The sequence below is a fragment of the Talpa occidentalis genome, unplaced genomic scaffold, assembly GCF_014898055.3.
Source record: "Talpa occidentalis isolate TD23 unplaced genomic scaffold, MPIMG_talOcc4v2.1, whole genome shotgun sequence".
NCBI lineage: Eukaryota > Metazoa > Chordata > Mammalia > Eulipotyphla > Talpidae > Talpa > Talpa occidentalis.
The window spans coordinates 30065618-30076305 of record NW_026555331.1 but is presented as its reverse complement, the minus strand read 5'-3'; the positions used below and the strand labels follow the sequence as shown (position 1 = coordinate 30076305).

At 42.5% G+C, this 10688-nt stretch overlaps 1 pseudogene; it reads left to right on the top strand.

Annotated features, from left to right (window-relative positions):
• Window positions 1–435: 435 nt before the first annotated feature.
• Window positions 436–2354, top strand: LOC119249496 (tubulin alpha chain-like; annotated as a pseudogene).
• Window positions 2355–10688: the final 8334 nt, after the last annotated feature.

The window sequence follows — 10688 nt, the reverse complement described above, 5'->3', positions numbered from 1 at the left end:
AACCCCTTGCGCCACCAGGGAGGCCCCCAGAACTGTAATTACCTCAGGCAGGATGTCTTCTAAAGCACGGCCCACCGCACCAAGCCAACTGTGGAAGGGGAAGAGCCAGGAAAGGGTCAAGATGCTGGGTGGTGCTTCTGAGGGGAGCGGCTAAGGGAAGTCTCTCCTTCATCCCAATTACCACTCATTCTGCACACTTGCTCCTTCTTTCAGTAGCCTTGAGCCTCTTATACACATTAGTGGGAGTCAGAGACTGCGGCCAGGCTCTGAGGGAAAGGTGAAGATAACAACAGGGCAGCTAGAAGGAGTCTGAGCATGGGAAAAGGCTGACGGGGGCCAGGCCCATAAAGGCAACTGGGCAGGTTAGTACAGCTGCGGCAGGTTTGCCAGTTTGTTGTGCAGGTGAGAGAGCGAGAGGGAGGGAGAAACTATGAGAGAGACTGTGTAGGAATGTATGTGTGTGAGAGAAAGCACGTGTGCCTGAGAACGTATGAGTGCGTGGATGGGTGTGTGCTGTTTTTTGCACATGGGTGTGTTGGAGACAAGCACATGTAAGGCAGTGTGTGTTCGTGTGTGCCTGTCTGATATCATGTGTGTGTGACGGCGAGTGTGAAGTCTGTGTCGTTTGTGATATGTCTGAGAGTGTGTCTGGGACTGTGTTTGTGTCAATGTACCTGTGTTTGTGTGTGAGACTGTGTATGTGTGACGAGTCCACCAGATATGTTCAGAGGTAAAGGTGTTTAGCTGCCCTGCGTTACTCTGAGGTATGCCTGCTCCTTATTGACTCAGACATGATGATTTTTTTTTTTTTAATTTTCTTTAAGGGGGAATCTGAAGGGATACAGTCCCAGAGTTTCCTGAGCCAGTAATCCCCGGGAGTGAAATTCCTATATACCCGCAGGTATCATTTAGAGCCTTTCTCAATTAGCAATCATAACACCTGAAGCTTTGAACAGTAGTTGTATGTTTATCTTTCTCTTCAAGTTCACTCCGTTGGCTCTCATAACCAGCCAAGTTCAAACAGCCTTCTGTCTGGCAGCCATGAAAACAACGCCCCCAGTCCCCAGCCCAAAGCAGTTATAACCAGACAGAGGTTGGAGCCTATTTCCATCATCTCTGTGTGTGTTCTGTAGCCTTTTTATTTAATTGTGCTTGATGATGTGCCTACTTCCATCAGGGATTTGTGGTGGCAGGCAATATTAAAAACACACATCCAACAGAAAAGCTTTAGAAACACAAAAAAACTCAGATCAAAACTTAAGCACTTCTTCTTCCCCTGTCTCCTTGGTCTGTCTGTGGGAGATACTGGTCACTCTCTCCCATCCTCCAGCTTCTCAGAGCCCAACAAGTCCCTGTTACACATGCATGTGTCAGTCAGGCTGGCATGCAGATCAGCAATGCCTACTGGGAGCTCTGCTACCTGGGACCCGGGATCCATCGAGATAGTCTGATGCATAATGACAAGACCAAGGGGGTAGGGGATGATTCCTTCAACACCTTTTTCTGGGAGACAAACACAGGAAAGCATGCTCCCAGGGCAGTATTTGTAGACCTGCAATCCACAGACATGGATGAAATTTGCACTGGCACCTACCATTCTTCTACCCTGAGCAGCTCGTCACAGCTAAGGAAGATGCTGCCAATCACTATGCTTGTAGGCACAACATTATTGGTCAGGAGGTCATTGACCTTGCCTTGGACAGAATTTGCAAGCTGGCTGACCAATGCACCTGTCTTCAGGGCTTTTTGGTTTTCTACAACTTTGGTGGTGGAACCGCTTCCAGAGTCACCTCCCTGCTGATGGATGGTCTCTGTTAATGATGACACAAAGTCCATGTTGAAGTTCCCCATTTACCCAGGCCCCAGGTTTCCACAGTTGTAAGTGAGCCCTACAACTCTGCCCCAAGTCTACATGCCCTAGAGCACACTGTGCCTTCACTGTAGATAATGAAGCCATCTATGACATCTGTTATAGAAATCTTGATACTGAACACCCAACCTACATTTATTATAACTCCCTTATTAGCCAGACTGTGTTCTCCATCAATAATTTCCTCAGATTTGATGGAAAACTGATGTTGATATGACAGAATTCCAGACTAATCTGGTACCCTCCCCCTACAACCACTTCCCCCTGGTTGCATATCCCCCTGTCACATCTTCTGCAAATGCCTACCATGAACATATCACCAATGTGTGCTTGAGACAGCCAACCAGACAATGAAATGTGCCCCTCACCATGGTAAAACATGACTTGCCTGTTGTACCACGGGCACATGGTGCACAAAGATGTTGATGCTGCCATTGTTACCACCAAGACCAAGCACAACATCCAATTTGTAGATTGGAAATGATCAATTTAGTTGTTCTGTTCTTAGTTTCACTGCCATTGTCAAGATTCCCAGTTATATCTATTGCATCTCTTTTGGTTGTGTACATTGATCTAGATGGGATTTCTCCCCATTTCTGGCCCAATGGGAAGAGAGGTGAAGTGAATGTTATCAAAGTCCTGTCAACCAATAGCACAAGAGTGAGTGCTGTGACCCGCTCATATGCACAGCAGTGAGACTATTCAAACTAATTTGGGATTTATTTAATTTTCTTCTTTAGTCCTGGTTTTGTTTGCATGCTCTGTCAAGCGTTTGCATGGTTTGACTTGCAGGCTCTTTGTGATTGCTGGCATGGTGCTGAGCAGAGTTAAGGCAATGCTATGTGTTTACCTACAGGTCAGGCTGTTTTAAGACCTTTTTAGGGGCATGGTCTTAGCAAACCCATGAGTCCCCTCCCACGGCTGGCTTGAGTTCTGATGATCTCTGAGAAACAACTGTTTTGAGGGGCAACCAATCTTAGAGAACATTAGAGGTCTATTTAACAGTCATTATAGCACAGACACCTTTGTGATGGATCTTTGTTCAACCCCAAATGCCTGGACACACAGTCATCACATGCATTCATTTCTCATGTGCTCAGGGGGAAAATAAGAGATAATCTATGATCTCCTTAAATATCATTACAAATGCTCATGATAATTCCACTGAAATGTCCCACCCATTCAATACTCCTCCCGTTACCTTCCATCTTCCTTTTGGCATTGCCTCAGTTTCCCATGATCCTGAAGCAAGACCCATCTAGATAGGCAATATACCCTAAGAGTTATCAATCTATTCCTGCCAGTATTCATTTTCTATGTGGATGTCTTTCTCCTACTGTCTCCCTCCACCCAACAAGTTGGGCTCAAGGGCTGCAGTTGTATCACATTATTTATCTCTTCATCTCCCACCCACAACTCCCCCCCAACCCGGATCTACTTGGTGGCTGTACAAATACTCTATAAGCATTTCTTCAATCAGAGCATGTATGAAAGCAAGTGAACAAAGGAATGAAGTATTTCACAGAGAAAAATATTAAGATAGAAATAATAAAGGCTAGAGTCTGTTACATTGAACTAACAGCTATTGACTAACATGTAACACATTAGTCAAGGAGACAAAGGTTGCAGCTCCCCTAATAAGAGATGAGCCTCAGCAACAGAACTAAAATCCACTGTCCTACTCTTGCTGTGACCCTGCTTTTTATTCCCAGTCTCTCCATCTTTCATTCTTTTCTGGAGAGAGAACACATGAGTCTGTCTGGGAACCTGTCACCCCCACCACTCACTGAAGTCACAAATTCATTAACTAAGGTACGATTCAACCTGGTCTCATTACAAAACCAAATCAATAAATATTGATTGAGTGTCTACTAGGCTGACAGCGAGGTGAGAATGAGGGAAGGCAGGAAACAAAGAAGCAAGAAGCTCTATACAAATAATCCACCTTACTAATGGCCAGCATGACACACTAATTCATATCCTGAGAAGTCAGTAGGCATGCTTGCTGGCTTTCAGCAAGCAAAGGGAGGGGAGGTTCTCTAATGGTTCCAGAAAAAAATCCTTCTCAGGCAAGAGGGAGAGGAGAAAGTTGTGTAAATAATGAGTTTACAACTACACCCTGTCCATGTATGAGAATTCCAAGAATGATTAAACCTGATTGTGACCCCTGGATTAAGAGAAATTTAAAGTAACAATCATCTAGTGTGCTTTCTTTTTCTTACACATGCTGCTTTGTTTTTTAAGATTTATTTATTTATGCATACAAGAACTGGGGTGTAGGCCAGAGGTACAGGGAGTGAGAGGATTCACCAGAGATAGAATGGGGAGTAGAACAGGTGGATCTACTGAAATATACTGCTGAGGGGAGCAGCAGGCGAGGCAGGAGAGGTCTGCTGCGCCATGCTCCCTGGTCAGGGATCGAACTCATGCTGTAGCAGCGGCTGCTAATAGTTTTATAGTGCTGTGCTTAACCCCTTGGGCCACGGGGGAGGCCCCCTTTCTATAAGGAAGGCAATGTCTCTGCTTAGTCATTCACTCATTGGGTACAATAGTTAATTGCTCCATGCCCTGATTTGTTCACTTTTTAAAAGTAACACGGCAATACTGTTGTTTATCTCACGTTGTGATTACAAGTGTGTTTCATAGATGTAAAGATGTAAACAATTGTTAGAAGTTGAACTGCTGTATGCTTCAGTCTAAGAAGTTTTCAAAAGTTCACTATGTATATAGTATTGTAAAGCAATGTTAACTTAATTTTTTAAAAAAAAAAAAGTACTATAGATTTCAATATTCCACAAAAGAGCACAAGGAAATAGAAGACCTGAAAATACCATAAACCAAGTAGACCAAACAGACAACAGTCCACCCAACAAGATAATATATATCATGAAACATTCTCCAGGGTGTAACATATACTAGGTCACTGCTATCACTTGAAGTGGGCCCTCCCCAAATTCATATGTAAAAGTCCTAATCCTTAATGTGACTGTAAAGACATAAATAAGGTTAAATGAAGTCATAAAGTTGACACTCAGATCTAATAGGATTAGAGTCCTTATAAGGAAGCATTAGGGAGTTTGTGAGTCCTCCCTCTCTGTCTCTCTGTCTCTCTGTCTCCCTCCCTCTAGCTCTCTCTCGCACATGGGCTCTCTCTCTCTCTCTCTCTCTCCCATTAGGACACAATGAAAAGAATCTTCTGCAAGGCCAGAAGAGGGCTTTCAAAAAGAGGTCTCCTTCCCAGTCTCCAGAACTATGGAAAATAGTAATAAATTTCTGTTTAAGCTATCGAGTCTACGTTATTTTGTTATGGCAGCTACAAAACAAACTAATACAGTCACAAAACAAACCTCAATAAGTGTAATTGGATGGAAATAATTCAAAATGTTCTCAAATTCCAGAGAAATCAATAGCAGGAAAAAAAATAGGGAAACTCACAAGTAAATGGAAATGAAAAAATACACTTCTAAATTACCAGAGGGTCAAAAACAAAAATAAAAGGGAAATCAAAAAATGCTTTGAGGTGAATGAAAAAGAATACACATGTCAAAGGACACAGAAACATCAATTCCAAAGAGCACCTGCACCCCTATGTTTATAGCAGCACTGTTTACAATAGCTAAGCTTTGGAAACAGCCCAAATGCCCAAAAATAGATGACTGGATCAAGAAGATGTGGTACATAGACACCATGGAATATTACTCAGCATTCAAAAAAGATAAACTCATGCAATTTGCAGCAACATGGATGGCGCTGGAAGGGATCATGCTCAGCGAAATAAGCCAGAAAGAAAAAGAAAAATACCGGATGGTCTCACTCATAGCAGGAATCTAGAAAACTTAAATAAGGGACCAGGAAAATGAATAACTGTAAGAAAGTGAAAATCAAAATCAACCAAAAACTATGAACCAGAGACACTCTATGGGGGGTGGGGGGCGGGGAGGGAAGGGATTGGGGTCAAAATAAGGGGGTTGCAATTGTATGGGGAATATAAAAATAAAATTTATTTTAAAAAAAGAATACACATGCCAAAAAAAGTACTGCTTAAAGATAAATTTATAGCTGTAAATACAATACAAGAAGGAGGAAAGATCTCAAATCAGAAATCTTCTTCCACCTTAAGCACGACTGCTAGAAAAAGAATGACAAACTGAACCTAAACCAAGTAGAAGAAAGGAAATAATAAATATTAGAGTGGTAATTTAATGAATTAGAGCCTAGAAAAAGCATAGAGAGAAAAACTGATTAAACTAAAAGCTGATTCTTTGAAAGATAAAAAAAAAAATAGATGACAGTTTAGCTCGACTGAGCAAAAGTCACAAACTATGCTTTGGATAATGCCCTCAGAGAACTACTTTTGTTCTTCAAATATTTTCTCATAGGGCTCCAGCAACAGACATGATTTCATAGTATCACCTATGCTTGTTCTTCTCTTTGATATGAATTTTCATTAGGTAATGGGACAATAGGACTCAAAGACAGCGTTCCAGCTGTAGTATAAAGAGCTTAGGTCAAAGGAAGGAGTCTTGAAGTCACAATAATAACAGATAATACTTTCTGAGAGCTTGTTATAGTCAAGTTCAAAGTACCTTACATGGACCCTCCCTGGTGGTGCAAGGGATTAGCACAGCACCTTGAAGCTATCCACAGCTACTGCAGCAAGAGTTTGATCCCTGGCCAGGGAGGTGACCCAGATGGCAAGACCAATAGAGGGTCTCAAAAGACAGACCTCTCCTGTCTCGCCGGCTGCTCCCCTCCACAGTGTATTTCAGTAGATCTGCCTGTTCTACTCCCCACTCTGTCTCTGCTGAATCCTCTCACCCCCTGCATCTTTGGCTTGCACCCCAGTTCTTGTATGCATAAATAAATAAAATGAATCTTTAAAAAAAAAAAAAGAAAGAAAATGGAGACCAAAGTTGAGTAATCTGCCCAAGGTCACGAGAGGCTGAGCTGCAATAGTCTATGTTCTTAATCATGCTGCATGACCATGGTGACATGGGATTATAATCTAGGACTGGATAAAGTTGGCAGTGGAAGACCCAGGGCACGTACAGTATCAGAGACTTTGGTCTAGTTCCCTTGAGGGACTCAGCTTTCTTTAAGATTTGGTTCTCCCAAGTACTATTATTTATTTTACTTTTTCACCCTCTTTCAAATTTCCAGTTACTTCCTCAGATGTCACCCTCCTTAAGAATTTGAGCAATGACTATGACTAAATTAAGAATCAGAATATTCCAGAAAGTCAGAACTGGGGGGGAGGGAAACTTTGAAATCATTAAGAACTAAGTCTGGAGTTTGCAGTGAAGGAGACAGAGGTCTAGAGCTTTTGCTTGGTTGTTAATGAGAGAAAATTATTTACATAAGGTACAAATTAATACTTCTAGTTTCAATAATTGAAGACAAGCTAACAACAAATTCATTTGTAAGTCTTTCTGAAATATTTCTGGCTCTTTCTGGGAAAAGAGAGCCTTGACCAAGGGTTTTAGATTTTGGTTGCTCTTGAAAAACAAAACTTTCAAAACACCTGTATGCCTACGCCCATTGAATCAGAATATTTGGAGTAGGGTTGGACACCTGCATTTAAAAAAAAAAAGAATGCCCCCCAGGTGAATCCCAAGCATCATAGAGAAGGTTAATAACCATTAGCTCAGACAGTATTTTTGATATATATATATATTCCTGCTTCTTAGTCAAACCAACACTTTCTTTAGTCAAGGACTCAACTGGTGATCGTGGAATCGTTTCCCATTCCATAGTTAGCCCTTTCCAAACAAGGGCTGGGCTTCTTCGAAAAGCAAAGTAAGTGTGATTGTTGTCTTGAATTATTTCTGGGAATAAAGAACCACCTTTATAGCATGCAGCCACCTGCAGGTATGCCATAAGCTAAACATTAAATTTAAGAAGATCAGGGTGCTGGAAAAAACACAAGCTCTGGAAATAAATTGGCTGGTGTTTGTCTAATCCAGATGCCTTTTTACCTGATATCTGCACATATCTCAAGCAGCCTTCCCCTCCCTCGGCATGCAGATGCCTGCGGGTCCCAGGACAACCATCTGGCCCCAAAGCCAAAATCAAGCTAAAATCTAGAGACTTTTAGTTGTTAAAAAGAACGTTAAGTCTGGGCCAAAATGAATGGCAGCCAGCCTCCCCACAGAAATAATCAGCCTGCTAGCCCAGAGGGCAAGCGCTAATACATAGGGAGAGAGAAATGAAGTGGGGGAGGAATAGAATGCCAAGTCCCAACCCCACACCTCCTTAACCGCGCTCCCCCACCCCACGCTCTCAAGCACTAAATAAACAAACAACTATTTGGATCATTTTGTTTCTCCTTTTTTATTCTGCACAATGATAGAAACCATCCCTTTTGAGCTTTCAGAGCTAGTGTTGTGTAAAACTTGCATTTGTCAATTTAAATACCTCAATTTGAATGAGTCAACTTTTTTGGAAAAAGCCTGCGATTTGACAGAGGTGGCGGAAAGTGGGGGTGGGCGAGGGTTAAATGGGCCATTTGAGAGGTTTGCCCTGGGTGGTGAGAGAGGGAAAGTGCACTGACTTAGCACCAATCCCTGAAGGAAGCATGTGAACCCCCCTCGTCTTCTAAGACAGAATTAACCTGAAGATGTGAGTTAATTAAAGCTCTCTTTGATAAGCAGTGATGAACAGTGATTAAAGCATCAGGATCCAAAGAAAACAATTACAAATGGAAAAAATAGCTGAAAATGTTCTTTCTACTTGTGAATAAAAAGCAGAGGTGAGCTTAGAACACTTTAAATGTCTGAGTGGTACCTGTAATCAGCTTGATATTGATGAGAGACATCAATAACATGATGACAGCAACATGCTATTAACCTTGCCTCAGATTCTCGAAGGGAACACATTTGGATCCTGAAATCAGTGTGAATGTTTGTTTTTTTTTTACGTTTCAGAGCACGCAGGAAGACTGAGGGCCTGCACTGCAGCTACCTCTCCCTCTCTCCCTCCTCCCCCTAGTCTTTCCTTCTAAGGTTTGGTCCCGGTGCTAATGACAAAGGAAGCACCGAGGGGGGTGGACTACCACAAGGAGATATTTTGGTGCCCAGCATGGGCTGGAGTCAGGGAAAGAGGGGATTCAGCCCCATCAGAGACAGAGTGTCTCAAACTGGAGCCTCAGTGGTTTTCCAAGAAGAAAAGCCCTGGTGATGAGGCTGATCATGAGGCGAGATAGGGATCCCCTTGGCCAGGGTTTCTTAACCTCTCTTTATTTTTTGGTTTGTATATCCAACAACAAAGATCCTCATTGTTAAGAAGCAGTCTGAAACCTTTTTATATGCATTTAAGCAAAGTGAATTTGCTAATCCCTAGGAGGAGAGAAGAATCAATATTTATGAAGTTCTCAATGTGTGCCAGGTTCCTTACAAGCACCCTCCCTGCAAATCCTGTAACTATCCAGTGCAGCCAGTGTTATTAGTTTCTTTTTATGCAGATGAGGAAACTATGGTTGGGAGAAGGGAGGTAACTTTTCACATAGTGAACTGGGGGCAGAGCCAGGTGCCAAGTCGGCGTGGGGCTCCAGGGTTCTTGTCTCATTCTCCATGCTTGGCAGCTTCCTTCTCTGCCCTGTCCTCCTTTTGCCCATCATCTTCAATTCTCTTGCCTCCTATCTTGAGGGATGGTTTTCCTAAGCAGGCAAATCCTCCCCTGCTTCCCCCAAACCCCTGCCTTCCTCTCTCCTACTGAAGGATGGTAGTCCCTGACTGAGCCTTACTAAAAACAACTGCAACCTTGAGGACATTTATGACCTGAAGAAAGGACAATGACAGCCAATCTTCCAATCTTGCATTTCTCTTGCTATTCTTATGCTCCTTGATAGTATGATGACTCTTCTGTTCCATCTTAAGTCATAAGGGTTAAAAGCTTGGGCTCTGTAATCAGAGAGGCAAGTGGAAATGTACCATGTGGTTTTGTGTAAATGACTTCAGTTTGTGAAATGAAGCTAATCATAGTTTTTCTTTGTTTTTTTTTTTTTTTGTGAGCAGCACACGAAACAATGCAAGCAAAGAGCTTAGTGCGATGACTGCCACAAAGGAGGTGGCAATGTAATTGTTCCTCATCCTATTGTTCTCATCTTTCTCCTCTTTCTTGTTTTTATTATTGTGGTTATTATTTCCACTGGAAATTGGAAGCAAAGCAGGGGTGCAGAATTGCATATCTGCCACGCAGGCACAGACTGGCCTGCCAGTTCTCAGCCATCAGGGGGCCCTAGGAGCTGGTGGGGAGGTAGTGGGGACCTTGTGACTCACCTGCATAGTACTGTTGTCTTGGCTATTTTCTCTGGCTCCAGAGGCTTCACTCATGACCTAAGAATTGGAGGGGGAGCAAAGAGGAGGGAGCTTCCCAGACTAAAGCGTGTGTGAAATACAACTGAATGTAAGCACAGTGACCATGAAGCGGACTTTGAGTTTAATCAGATATGCTCGAATTTGCCTTCCTGCTTATGAGCTGCTCATAAGCAGGCCTATTATTTCACCTATTATTATTTAGGCCTATTATTTAGGCCTATTATTTCACCTCCCTGAGTGCTAACCTCTCCATTCTAATGTTTATTGAAGCTACCATCACATGCCAGACACTTGTTGGTCACTTTTCTTATGAATTTCTTATGTAGAAGAGGGCTTACCTTTGCAAGCATTCTATAAGCTGTTTTCAGTATTCGCATCTATCTTATGCCACTGCTTCATATCTAGTTTTTTAGTGGCTACATACTTTGCCTAATTCACCCCATTGTGCTCCACAGAATTCCATTGCCACATTGAATCGCATAAACTTGACATTTTTTGCATGA